Source organism: Cervus elaphus, chromosome 20 (assembly GCF_910594005.1).
Source record: "Cervus elaphus chromosome 20, mCerEla1.1, whole genome shotgun sequence".
Lineage (NCBI taxonomy): Eukaryota > Metazoa > Chordata > Mammalia > Artiodactyla > Cervidae > Cervus > Cervus elaphus.
The window spans coordinates 140,627,840-140,640,741 of record NC_057834.1 but is presented as its reverse complement, the minus strand read 5'-3'; the positions used below and the strand labels follow the sequence as shown (position 1 = coordinate 140,640,741).

The 12,902-nt window shown below is 52.1% G+C and overlaps 1 long non-coding RNA gene across 1 annotated transcript; it reads left to right on the top strand.

Moving 5' to 3' along the window:
* Positions 1–2,473: 2,473 nt before the first annotated feature.
* Positions 2,474–5,496, top strand: LOC122677190. Its single transcript, XR_006335726.1, has 2 exons — positions 2,474–3,058; positions 3,915–5,496. It is a non-coding gene; the product is annotated as an uncharacterized LOC122677190 (long non-coding RNA).
* The last annotated feature ends 7,406 nt before the right edge of the window (positions 5,497–12,902 follow it).

Genomic DNA, 12,902 nt, shown 5'->3' with positions numbered 1-12,902 from the left:
CTGATTCCCACATCGGAGGAGTCAAGATGACTGAAGGCAGTTGCATCCAGAGGGTCAGGGGAGGGCGCAGCAGGAAGGACGGGGGACTCTAAACCACTTCGGTGGGTATTGGAGAACAAAGTTTGATGCATTTGATCAAGAATTAGTTATGGAAATGTTTGAGACTGGTGTTTGTTCTGTGGAGTCAAGATTCCCCAAGTGATCACCATGACGGTTTCCTGGGATTTGGTGTAAGTATCAGGAATTGAATATTAATTAAATAACTCTGAACAAATAGGTCTAATCAGAGGATAACAGCTCGTGGTTTTCATTTTTTTCTGTTCAAAATGGAAACATTACTACCCTGTTTATGTGGGGAGTAGTCCATAGTGTTTTACCTTTGACCCCAGAGAGAGGAGGGTTCAGCATATCTCTGCATGCCTGTGGTTTGGTAGGAGGCCACCCCCCCCCCCCAGGTGAGTGGTTGGGGACTCATGCCTGGGGTATCTAGCAGGGCTCTGGAGGCTTGGCTCTCATGACTGTTTCCTGTCTTCTCACTTTATCTGGTCAGTATTTCAACCGTCCTGCATGAGGATGCAGAGGAGGATGGTGGTGGCTGAGTCTTGACATTGAAACAATGAGACACTTGCTGTCATTCCTGGTTTGATCTGTGTCTTGCCAAATTGTTCAGCTTCTCCTTTCAGCCTGGATCTTCTAACACCACCCAGGAAATATTAATGCCAGTACCATCCACTACTCTGTTAGGCATATGGCAGCTCAGGGACTGATATGGAAACAGCCTCTTTCTATCATTCACACCCACTTGTTACAGCATCCGTAAAGGCTGTGACTTTAGAGGACAGATGGGAGAAGTTTCTATTAAAAGGAAAAAAAAATGCAGCCCTCAGGCTCACTGGAGAAAAATCCCCTGATTTACCATGTGAAGGGCTACCATGGCCTCAGGTATGTGGTGAGCATAGATGACAGTGATGAGTGTGAAAGAAGTCTCCAAACCAGGAGAACAGGCATGTCGTCGGGTGAGCCCCATGTGACAGAAGCTGGGGCAGAGGTGGGTGATAGGCAAAAAAGAGTCATGAGGAATCATTTAGTTTTCCTGATTTTTAAAAATAGTAAGCTTTTATACTATATTTGAACATATCGGTAGCTACAGGAAAAGATAAATAAATTTTCCTCACTAACTTTTCCACAATAACTCAGTTTCATTCTGTGTTCTTTAACTTTGTTCAGATTTGAAAATTGAATGCAAGGGGTGCAGATTCTTATTTCTTAATGGTGACTGTGTATTGAGGAGAAAGGGTAGAGCGGAATGAATAAAGCACGGGGCGCTGGACAGCAAACCACAGACTAGGGAGCTCCAAGCCCGCACTCTCCACAGTGAAATCGGTAAAACAGGCTCTGTCAGTGCAGAGGACCCGAGAAGTAGCAACAGTGATCTCTTTTCTGCTCCCACCATTGCCAGCCCTAGCAGGAGTACAGATTAGCTCCTGGGTATGTGTGCGTCTCTATGTTTGTATGTGTGTGTACTTCATATTCTTCCTGCCACAGAAGTGAGCCTGGATACTTCAAGTAAGCAACGGCCGTGTCATGCAAGCAGCACCGTGGACTCTGTTGCTCTCGTGTCTTTGGGAGTTGAGTGCACACAGTTAGTATAATGAGTCCAGGTGCAAACTTCCCATTTGTCCCCATGGTTCATACCTGTTTAGCGAGGGGAATGGTTTTCCCTTCGGATATCAGCTCAAAGCTTATGGAGGGAAGGACTACACGGTGTATGTTAGAGCCAGCATCTCTGAGCCTGGATGATGGGCAAACCAAGTGAATTGCTACAGGCTCCTGATATGAAGGAAGAGACTGTGGACATAGGGATCCCAGGCCTGCAGAGTCAGAGTTCTGATTGCCGGCAGTGGCTCTGGGTGTTAGTGGAGCAGAGAGGTGGAGGGGCTGAGATGCCAACTGCCTGTCCCAAGACAATAGTAAGAGGGAGCAGAAAAGCACATAGTGTGGCCCATCTTTGTTTCTAGCACACTTATCTTTCTGTCTAGACTCTAGTCTATACGGAAGCCTTGATTCTTGCTTTTTAAAATTGCTTTAGCTGTTCTCTTTACTTTTCCACTTCATTTTTTAAAAATACAAGTGCATATATCTGCACCACTGGAAGCGCTAAAACTTTCTATTTTCACTTAACAGTTTGCCATCGGCATCTTTTCAAGTCAATACCTATAGATGTAACTCATTATATATATTTTTTTTAAAAAAAGCAATAAACCAAAAAGCAAATTGATTGTCTTGTGCTATGTAAGTGCAAGGAAAATTTAACTGCTTCTTTTCTATGTTTACTAAATAATCTGTTATAAAGTAATGCTGATATCAACATTCTTATTATACAGGTAGTAGCACAAATGTTCCCGCAAGCACCTTTCTTGTCATCTGGTTTTGCTTGGTAAAGACCAATTATGTAAAGACCAATTACGTGGTCGGATTTTCAATGGTTTACCTTATGGTTTTTGAGCCTTGCTTTTTTTTATACTTCAGTAACATCTGAACTCTGAAATTACAGTCAAATGTCTTCGGCGCTTGCTTTCTTTCTGTTTTACTTTCACTGTTTCAGCTTACAGTTCCCACAGCCCAATCCCCTGCAGAATCTCCCTTGTTCAGGTTGGCCTGCGGCCCTGCAACCTCGCGGGGAGGGCCTCTCCACCGCAGTCTCCCGCTCTCGCCCGCCCTCGTCTGTTGCCGGGGCAGCTGCGCGTCGCCGCATTGCGCTGTTCGAGCCGGGCGCCCCCTCCGAGGCAGAGGCCCTGGGTGAGCTCGGGTGTTCGGGCGGCCGATGCCGCTGCGGCCTGCCGGCGACGCGACTCGTCTCGTGGACGCTCGAACCGTTTGTCGGGCGCCCCTGGTGGCGGCTTTCAGATTGTCCCTTCCCTTCGGCGACCTTCACAAGGGCTGCTATTCAGCTGGCAGATATGGAGCAGAGCTCCAGATGCCGGCAGCACTGGCGGCGGTAACCCCGGTGACGCAGAGGCCTGAGTAGATCTGCTCCTGCTGAAGATTGCTTCTGCAGGTGTGTGTGAGGTGCCCTGACGCTACGGGCTTAAGGGCCGGGATGGCAGTTGCTCTGGTCGACCAGTATTTCTCCGCGCTATTTCGTCCGTTGGGGCTCAGGAGAGGACTGGGAGAGGGTCTTCACGCCGGAGCGCCTGTGGCTGGGCGGCCGGCCACCTGTGTCGCTGTTAGGCGCGTTCATTTCGCCTCGGCGATCACCCCGCTGCAGGCTCCGGCACTGGGCAAGCACGGCCGGGTCCGTGCTCGGAGAGCTCGTTAGCGGGTGCGCTGGGGCTTCGTCTCCGCGGCCTGGACGCGTCCTACTCCCGCTGGCTTTGAACGCGCAGATTTGCATGGCGAGGACGGGCCGTGACCCTCACAGCGGGAAGGCGGTCCGGGTGTTACTTCTGCCCGCGGGGGCCGCCTGGGCTACTGCTTGTGGCCAGGAGTGAGTGATCGTGCCCAGTGTGGAGTTTGTCCCATTTTCCAGTTTTCCCGTCTGGGTTAGAAGTAGCCATGTGTGTCTCTATCTGCGGACGGGGCTGGGTTCCGCCACCCGTTCCTGGATTCCGGGCGTCCTACCCCGGAGTTTGGTAAAGCCAGATGCACGGAACAAAGCGGCGCTGGGCTGTGTGCTCGGCCAGCACCGCGGTCCCTGGGCTCGCTTCTCCAAGCTGCGCGTCCTCGCCCCCTGGGGTCCCAGGTTCGTCCCAGGGCCGGGCGGCGGGGAAGCTGCTCCACGTCGGCCACTATCGTGTTACCGAGCTCTGTGATAGTCCTAGGCCGGGCTGCGCTTTCCCGGGGAGCCTGTGGCCCCTTCCATTCCCCTTGACGGCCCGGAAGTTGTGTGAACACACACGGTTTTCTCACTCCAGGTGACAACACGGAATGTCAACAACGGGTGAATAGGGCGATCGCCCAAAGCACGGCTCCAGTCCTGCCCGGTCGCGGTGGTCAGAGGCGCCAAATAGCTGAGGCCCAGAAAGCGACCTGTGCCGTCCGCTGAGGTACCAAAGAGACGCGAGCCTGGCGGAGTCTTTAGTGCTTGAAGAACTTCTGAACTCGCGTTGACGGGAGGACGCGGGAAACAACGCAATCTGCAGGGGACTCCGAGGAAATGAGTGAGGAGCGGGTGTACTGTGCCTTTGCATCCTTGCATTGGCTTTATCCTGGTGGCATTTAAGCTATTTGGCTGTAACCAGGCCATCAGCGCTGAAAGGTCGACCAGATAGCTTGTGGCTTTGAAATTTGCTGTATGAAGAATTGTAGTTGTTCAAAAATATGGAAATTATAATTATTAACAGCGTTACTTATTACCATTGTCTGTAATTAATGATAGCGTTTACCCACAGAATAGCGAGCTGATTTGTTGAAATGACGAAAGAGGAGTTTTGGTGTGTTTATTTTTTAAACGCAAAGAAAACTCTCTCTACAACCCACAAGGCCCTGCCCCATGCCCGGCAGCAACCATTGTGGAACTCCAGACCCCCAAACTCTGCAGCAATAGGCCCCAAGGCCAGGTGTTGGTGGGGGACTGTTTCCTCCTGTATCCTTCCCAATTAGAAGGGGGCAGGGGCGGGGAGGAGAAATACGTTCCTCTCAGCAATCCCATGGATGCCCCCTTCCCCTCAGCCTGCCTCCAGCTTCCCTACATCACAAGCCCTGAGAAGGACATGCCCTTCCTATTTTGCTATCACTCCTATGTGTACCCTTAGTCTCAGCCTGATGCAAGTGGTGCTGGCTGACCCCTTGCAATGCAAAGAGTAGCTACTAAATGCACTTACTGATCTGTATTTTAAAATCTTCCTAGACATGATAATAGAAGCATAATATTGAGTCAGGAATATGTGACATTGTTAACGGATTTCCTTACTATTTAGACAATAAATACAGGGCTCCTTATAACTTTTCCATCCTAAAACTGAAGCTATTCAAGGAGGGGGAAGAGGCTCAAGAAGAAAGTGATATATACAAATATCACATAAATAAATATGGCTAATTTGCTCTGTTGTAGGGCAGAAACCAACACAAAATGGTAAAACAATTTCCCACCAATGGTAAAACAATTTGCCACGAATTTAAAAAAAATTGTTTAAGAAAGAATACTAAAGCTATTTGAATACCTTTTGTATGCAAAGACATATTTTCACATTACTTTTTTCACAAAGATATAGTTCAGTATTACTTTTCTCACTTTCTTAGTAGAATTATAATGACAAGAATGGGGTTATTGATATCTTTTAAAAATTGCTCTCTAGAAATGTACCCAATGTATGTGTGTCATGCTCATTAGCCTCAATTTAATTGCCACATTTTGAAAAAAAAATTAATGTAGAAGGAATTGGTTTATTTCTTGCTTGTGAGACCAGTGTTTTGTTTTTGTGTTTTTGTTCACTATGGAATCACATGTGTGTCCTTAGACTGATATTCAATAAAGGCTAAAAGAATCATCAGGCAGCTGTGGAAGTTTCTGAGTTGCTTTCTCTTTTCTGCTGTGCTGCCACACAGATTATAGCCTCCCTGGCATCCCAACTCACCAGTGTTCTCAATTCAGATTGTTGCCAGATTGTTTATGGAGCCTACTACCTGCAGCTGCAGCGTGAAAACCGCCTGAAGGCAGGAGGCTGCGGAGTCATCAGGTTGATATGTGTGTTCACTTTCAGTCGAGGAACCTAGCCCTGGAACCCTATCTGCCTGCTGTTCAGGGTCTGAGAAAAGTTGTTTCATGTATTTTGTTCAGCTTTCTCATTCCCAATGGTAGATGAAAGTCTAGACAGTGTTCCTCTCAGCTTGCAGGAAGGGGAACCCTTTCCAGGGCCCTACACTGGGCTCACACATGCTGACAAAGCAAGAGACTTGGTTGGGAAGAGGTACTCAGGAGGACAGAAGCAGAGTAAGGAAACCCAAGGGGATGTCTCTGCAACGTGACTTGCAGTCTGGGTTTTATGGTGATGGGGTTAGTTTCCAGGTTGTCTCTGGCCAAACAATCTGACTCAAGGGTCATTTCATGCACTTTGTTCAGCTTTCTATGACCAGTAGTAGGTGAGGAAGTCCAGAAACACCTTCTTGCACTTTACAAGCAGAAATCATATTTCATTAAGAGAAAATATACCTTTGAAAAAATAATTAAAAATCGCCTAACACATATGCTTGAAGGTTACTATTATTTCATATTCTTTGTTTCGCTCATGAAAATGGTAAAATGAAATATCAGGAGACACAATAAGATGGCTTTTTTCACCACTAGAAAAAATAGGGGCCCCCTCCAATTCAGGGTGTCTTGGTGGCCAGGCGCCAGCCCTGCTGACCCAGGAGCCAAGTCACCATGCTGGGGCCACCCAACTGCCGGGAACGGCCCCTCAGGGACAGAGGGTCCCTGAAGGGCATCCGCACCAGCGGCGCTGGGCCGACAAACTTGCCCTCTGGGTAAGACTTTGAAGGGAGAGGACACGCACCGCCCCCGGGGGACAAAAGCAGCCTCCGGGTCTCTGCACACAAGGTCCAAGAGTGTTTCCATCTCCTACTTGCAGATGCACGACGACACCTCCTTCCCTCAGACCGTCCGTCTCTGAAAAAGGTCCTAGGCCCAGTCCCCTTGGTCCTATGATGGCTTTCCCACAGCCCCACCCTGCACGTGCAAGCTCCTCATTGGCTGAGGCGTCCGAGGGTGTGCTCACTCCCACTCCCGACATCCCACCACCGACAATTTTCTCGGGGAATTCCCCTTGACAGAGCCACAAACTTACTTCCCATTTGCCCTGGACTAAAGGGCTCACTATGCAAATGATTCGGGAGGCCTTTGGCCTTCCAGCCTTGCCTGCTAGAGAGAAACTGCACGGCTTCCAAGTTCAGCACACACATGCAGGCGGGCTGGGGAGGAATTTCGTGGGCTTGTCCCTCAGATCCTAAGACACTTGTGGAAACATATGTCTGTCCACCTACCCTCTCATCTTGAGGGGTCTCCTCACCCCAGACCCCTGCCTGAGGACAACCCCTCCCCAGACAATAAACCCTTGCCTCAACTTTGCTCTCGACTGAGGTCCACTCCAATTTCTGTGCTTTCTCACTAGACACTCTGCTAGCGTTCAGGGTCCTAGCACCAAAAGATGCCGCGAGTGTGGCACATATGATTTTCTCCCTTCAGGTCCGTTGGTCATGATAAAAAGTGAGCACCTTCAGAAAGCCATAGGCTCGCTGCAACTTTGGATTCATTTCTTCAGCTCCTTTTCAATCTTAGTTGTCTTTTTCTTTCTTTTTTCTTTTTTTTTTTTTCTTTTTGCTTTTTCATTCATTTTATAATTTGTTTCTCTTGTATTTTCTGTTAATGTTATTATTATTTTTGTTTGTTTGTTTTCCTTCTCTTTATCTATTTTAATGACACTAGTTGACTTCCAGAGTCATCTTTCTAATTCAGGGGCTCAAAACGCATTATAACTTAAGGTATAAACAGATTTCCCTCCTGGAGGTGGATGACTGTTGGTTTCCTTCCTGCTGTGTGACATGTATGTTTGTTTGCTCTCCCATCTTGGAGATTATGCTTGCCTTCCAGCACTATGGGGGTTCCACAGTCCACGGGTTTCCCATAGCTGACGTGTTGATTCCGTTGATCCTTACTAGGAAAAGGCGGCCATGACCCCACTTTCTTCCTTAGCCTATAGCACCCCTCCCACCTCCCGCTGCCCCATCCCATCCCAGGACCCTACCACTTTGTGCCTTACGACGCACGTGCTCACAACCTTGCTGTCCTTTTGCCTCCTTCCCATGGCACAGAAAGGCCAGATGAGCTAGTATTTTTCTCTTTTGCAAGGATGTCACTAAGCATAAGGCGACTTTCCCATTCCCTCTGCCACGCCATTCCAATCACTGTTCTTTCCTTCTCCTTGTCCTTCTCCTTCTTCAGGTGAGGATGGGGCAAGCAGTAAGTCCATTTGAGGCCATGGGGCGGAGCAAGATGGGTCGTGATGATGAGGGCGGGCTGTGGGTGGCTCCAATTCCTCGTCCAGGGTTTGCTTGTTCGTGTTCTTGGGGGAAGATACTGCTCATCATTCTTTCTCCTCTCAACGTGTGGAGGGCACGGTGCGGTATAGGTAACCGTGTGGGCGAGAGAAGCAAATGGAACGGTCTCTGCTTCTTGCCAAGCCGACTAGGGGGGATCAGGAGCCACAGTTGGCCCTCTAGGTCTGAGATGCTAAGTCGCAAATTCCCAGTCCACCGTTTGAAAGAGGGTTTTGGGATTGAAGCCAGCAACAAAGAGCAAGAAATAAACCGTAAGAGGTGATTGATAAGGGTCCTCAGGCGCCCCTCCACCAGGTCGCAGGATCACGAGGCAGTTAGGAAAGCACCTAGGAGTGGACAGTTACCCCACTGCCCCAGAGACTTTGGAGGCTGGCCGCGTCTCACCGCGTCTAGCGGTGTTTGTCCGGGGCCAAGCGGGATGAGACAATTGACTGACAGAGAGCATGGGCTGAGTCGGACGTCCAGTTGTCTTGCTATCAAAATCTAGGGCAGGCTTGGGTCTTTCCTCAGTGGGGGGAGGACCTTTGCTTTCAGAAAGGAACGGTTGCATGACCCATCTCCACTTAGGCACCTGTGCCATGCTGGTGGAGAAGTTTCTGTTATGCCCGATGTCCGAATCCCCGAGCGGGAAGAGAGAGAAGGCTTCCAAGACAATGCAACTCGCAAAAAGGGAAGTTTATTACTGTCTCGAGCCAGGGCCTTCTGCCACAAACATCACAGTGGTGCAGGGTCAGAAAGCGCCGAGCTCAAGCTTGTTACACAGATTTATAAGATATGCAAAAGCGGTTAGTAGCTGGCTTAAGCGGATTGGTTACATGTTTGCAAAGTAATTCTATCGGTACAGACTTTCGCGGGCTTTTCAGCTCTCCCTTTGTTCTTACTGGGCGCATATTGATTGGCTGGCTCCAGGTTACCTGATGGGGGTAGGGAATCTTACCATTTCGGGGGAAGCTAAAACTTAGGTCCAGGCCGCCCGTCATGGTATTAACCCTGGCAGCCTCACAGTTTCTCTGGGACTCATTGGGTCACCCTTCTCCCCTTGGCCAATCTGTTGGTGACGGTGGTGCTGGTGGTGGTGCTCGTGGCATGGTGAATCGCTTCTCCCGTTTGGCACTGGGAGGTTCTGCAGCATACGCCTTGCATCAGAAATGGAGCTCCAGGCAACTGTGCGCCCGAGCGGCCCGTGTGTGACGAACACATCCCTGCGTCATTCCTGCCGGAGGTCCCCTTCCCAAGTAGCACTAAGCCTCCCAAGGACATGCCACCCATAGAGCCTGGCCGCCCAGCTTCTCCCCGGACCCTGCTCGACGTTTGGAGCATTTTCGAGAGCCTGACCGGCCAGAAGGACACGATTCACCGACCTGCACCCGCTCCTCCCTGCCCTGCAGGGCTCAGGCCATCGTGTGGACGCTCCGCTGGCTGTGGACATACTGGGAGGCGTCTCCTGCCGCGTCACTCACCAGAGGCCAGCGGTGTGGCCAGAGAATGCAGACGGGGAAAGAACTGCAAACCCACACCCAAAGTCCCATCCAGAGAGGACTGTCCCACCCCTGCAGAAGTGCGAGGACCTCGGACCGTGCTCAGACACAGTGATGCACCCCATCCTCTCCAGTAACTTCCCAGCAGAGCCAGGGCACGAGAGCTCGGCAGCTCAGCGCGATCCAGGTGAAGACCGTGGCCCCGGGCACACTGCAGGCCCCGCCTTTTTCCAGGAGGCTGCACCAGCCACACTGCCGAGAGGAACTCGCTCCTCGCTGGAACACTTGGTGGGTCACACAGGGCGTGCCGCACGCAGAGTGTGCATGGGCTTCTGCAGGCAAGTGCCTCAGAGCCTACCTACCGCCACAGCCCCAGAGATGGCCGCGGCTTCTTGTTCTTCCTCTTGGTCCTCTGGCCCTCCCGCTGGCATAAGGGCCGTTGCCAACACTCGTGAGGCCCGGAGGCTGGCTGTCCATGCTGGGACGGTCGAGCCGGTCGTGCTCCTGTTCACGAAGCTTGCCGTTTCTCCCTCCTCCGTGGTTGGACTGGTGAATCACGACTGCGCCGGCAGGCAGGGCTGACTGGAACTTCCGGAGCTCGAAGTCCGGCTTTGGCCGCTTGTGTTCTTGGAGGTGTCTCCACTGCTCTAAGCTGATTTATTGGACCTCTGTGTCCCCCGGGGAAACCTGCGACCCAGGAGCTCTGCGGCTGGCGACTCCCGCAGGCTCCCCGGGGCCGGCGGGGTCAGGCTCCCCGGGGTGTGTGGGGTCAGCCGTGAGGGGGGCCGCTGCCCCTCCCCCAGCACCCCCTTGCCACGCACCCTCCCGGGAGTAGAAGAGCACGTAGGCGCTCTGGCTCAGGGCAGCACTCTCGTCACAGGCGCTCACCTTGGCATCGTCCATCTTATACCACTGGCCATTGCCCGCTCGCACGTAGGAAAAGTAGTGTCCTCGCTCACAGCTCCACCCGGAGTGCACCAGCACGGCATAGAGCACGTAGCCCAGTGGCCCTGCCTTCCGCTCAGACGTGTAGGGCTGCAGGCCGAGGCACTGGGGATAGCGCACTTCCTGAGCCCTTTTGGCCCCGCTCACCTGTGTCAACCGCTTCAGCACCAGCACCAGGACCTGGCACGTGCTGTGCAAAGTCAACCTCTTGGTGGCAGGCACCTTCTGGAGACAAACGCCACAGTCATAGGCGTTTTCAGCGTCCAGCTTCTCAGGCTTCACCAGCTCTCTCAGAGCTTGCTCCACACTCTGAGCCGCCGTGATATCCAGGCTGATGTCCAGATAAGTGTCGAACGTGTCCGAGACTCCGAGGCAGTGGAGACACTGGATCTGAGACCTCCAAGTCCCACTGAAGATCTGCCGGATGAGGGTGGTGTCCTCGGAGGGAAGGCCCGACGGCTGGGATGCACTCAAGCACCCTTGTTGCATGGCATTCAGAGTGAACATCAGAAACTCGTGGGCATCTTCCTGCTGGTGTCTGTGGAAGCCCGCCAGCAGGTCCTTGCGGGGCCGGATCACCTCTCCCGGGTGAAGGAGGGCTCGGGTCCTGTGAGCTCGCACGGCACAGAGCGTGCAGGAGGTGCTGGCCGGACAGAGGGTGGCGTGCTGCTGGGACACCATCCAGCTGGCCAGGGGCGGCGTGTGGCTCAGACACTGCAGTGCTGCATTCACCTAGCAGGTGTTCCCCAGATTCTGAAGCCCAGCCCCGACCCCCCACGGCCCCCTCCAACTCAGGGCGACTTGGTGGCCAGGCGCCAGCCCTGCTGACCCAGGAGCCAAGTCACCCCGCTGGGGCCTCCCGACCACCGGCGACGGCCCCTCACGGACACAGGGTCCCCGAAGGGCATCCGCACCAGCGGCGCTGGGCCGACAACCCTGCCCTCTGGGGAAGACGTTGAAGGGAGACGGACATGCACCTCCCCCGTGCGCAGAAGCAGCCCCCGGGTCTCTGCAAACAAGGCCCACGAGTCTTCATCTCCTACCTGCCTCTGCACAACGAAGCCTCCTTCCCTCAGAGGGTGCTTCTCTGAGAAAGGGCCTGGGCCCCGCCCCCTCGGGCCTTTCCTGGCTTTCCCACAGCCCCACCCCCGCACGCGCAAGCTCCTCATTGGCTGAGGCGTCCCAGGGCGTGCTCACTCCCACTCCCGACATCCCACCACCGACACTTTTCTCGGGGAATTCCCCATGACGAAGCCCCGCACGCACTTCCGATCTGGCCCTGCACCAAAGGACTCAGGATGCAAATGATTCCGGGGGCCTTTGGCCTTCCAGACTTGCCTGCTAGACAGTCACTGCAGGGCTTCCAAGTTCAGCACACACATGCGGGCTGGGGAGGAATTCCGTGGGCTCGCCCTTCAGATCCTAACACACTTGTGGAAACACATGTCTGCCCACCTACCCTCTCCCCTTGAGGGCTCTCCCCACCCCAGTCCCCTGCCTGAGGACAACCCCTCCCTGGATTACAAGAAACACTTGCCTCAACTTTGCTCTCGACTGAGGTCCACTCCAATTTCTATGGTTTCTCACGAGCCACTCTTCTAGCGTTCAGGGTCCTGGCACCAAAACATGCCGCGACTGTTCAGGGTCCTGGCACCAAAACATGCCGCGACACATATGCTTTTCTCCCTTCAGGGCCGTTGGTCGTGGTCCAAAGCAAGCTCCTTCAGAAAGCCACAGGCTCGCTGCAACTTTGGATTCATTTCTTCAGCTCTTATTCATTCTTAGTTGTCTTCTTTATTATTTCTTTTTTTTTGGGGGGGGAGTATTCGTTCATTTTTTATTTTTTATTTCTTTTGTAGTTTCTGGTCATTTTTTTTTTTCTTTTTTGCTTGTTATTATTCTCTGTTTCTACTTTAATTACACTAGTTGACTTCTAGAGTCATCTTTCCAAAGTAGGGGCTCAAAACGCACTATAACTTAAGGTATAAAGAGATTTCCCTCCTGGAGGAGGATGACTGTTGGTTTCCTTCTTGGTGTGTGACATGTATATTTGTATGCTCTGCCGACCTGGATATTGTGCTTGCCTTCCAACACTATTGGCGTTCCACAGTCCATGAGTTTCCCATAGCTGATGTGGTGATTCCGTTGATCCTTACTAGGAAAAGGCGGTTCTGACCCCGCTTTCTTCCTTACTTATTGCACCCCTCCCACCTCCCGCTGCCCCATCCCATCCCAGGACCCTACTGCTTTGTGCTTTATGACGCACGTGCTCACACACTTGCTGTCCTTTTGCCTCCTTCCTATGGCACAGAGAAGCCAGATCAGCCAGTATTTGTCTCTCTTTTGCACGGATTTCCCCCAGCATCAGGCGACATTCCCCTTCCCTCTGCCACGCCATTCCAATCACTGTTCTTCTCCTTCTTC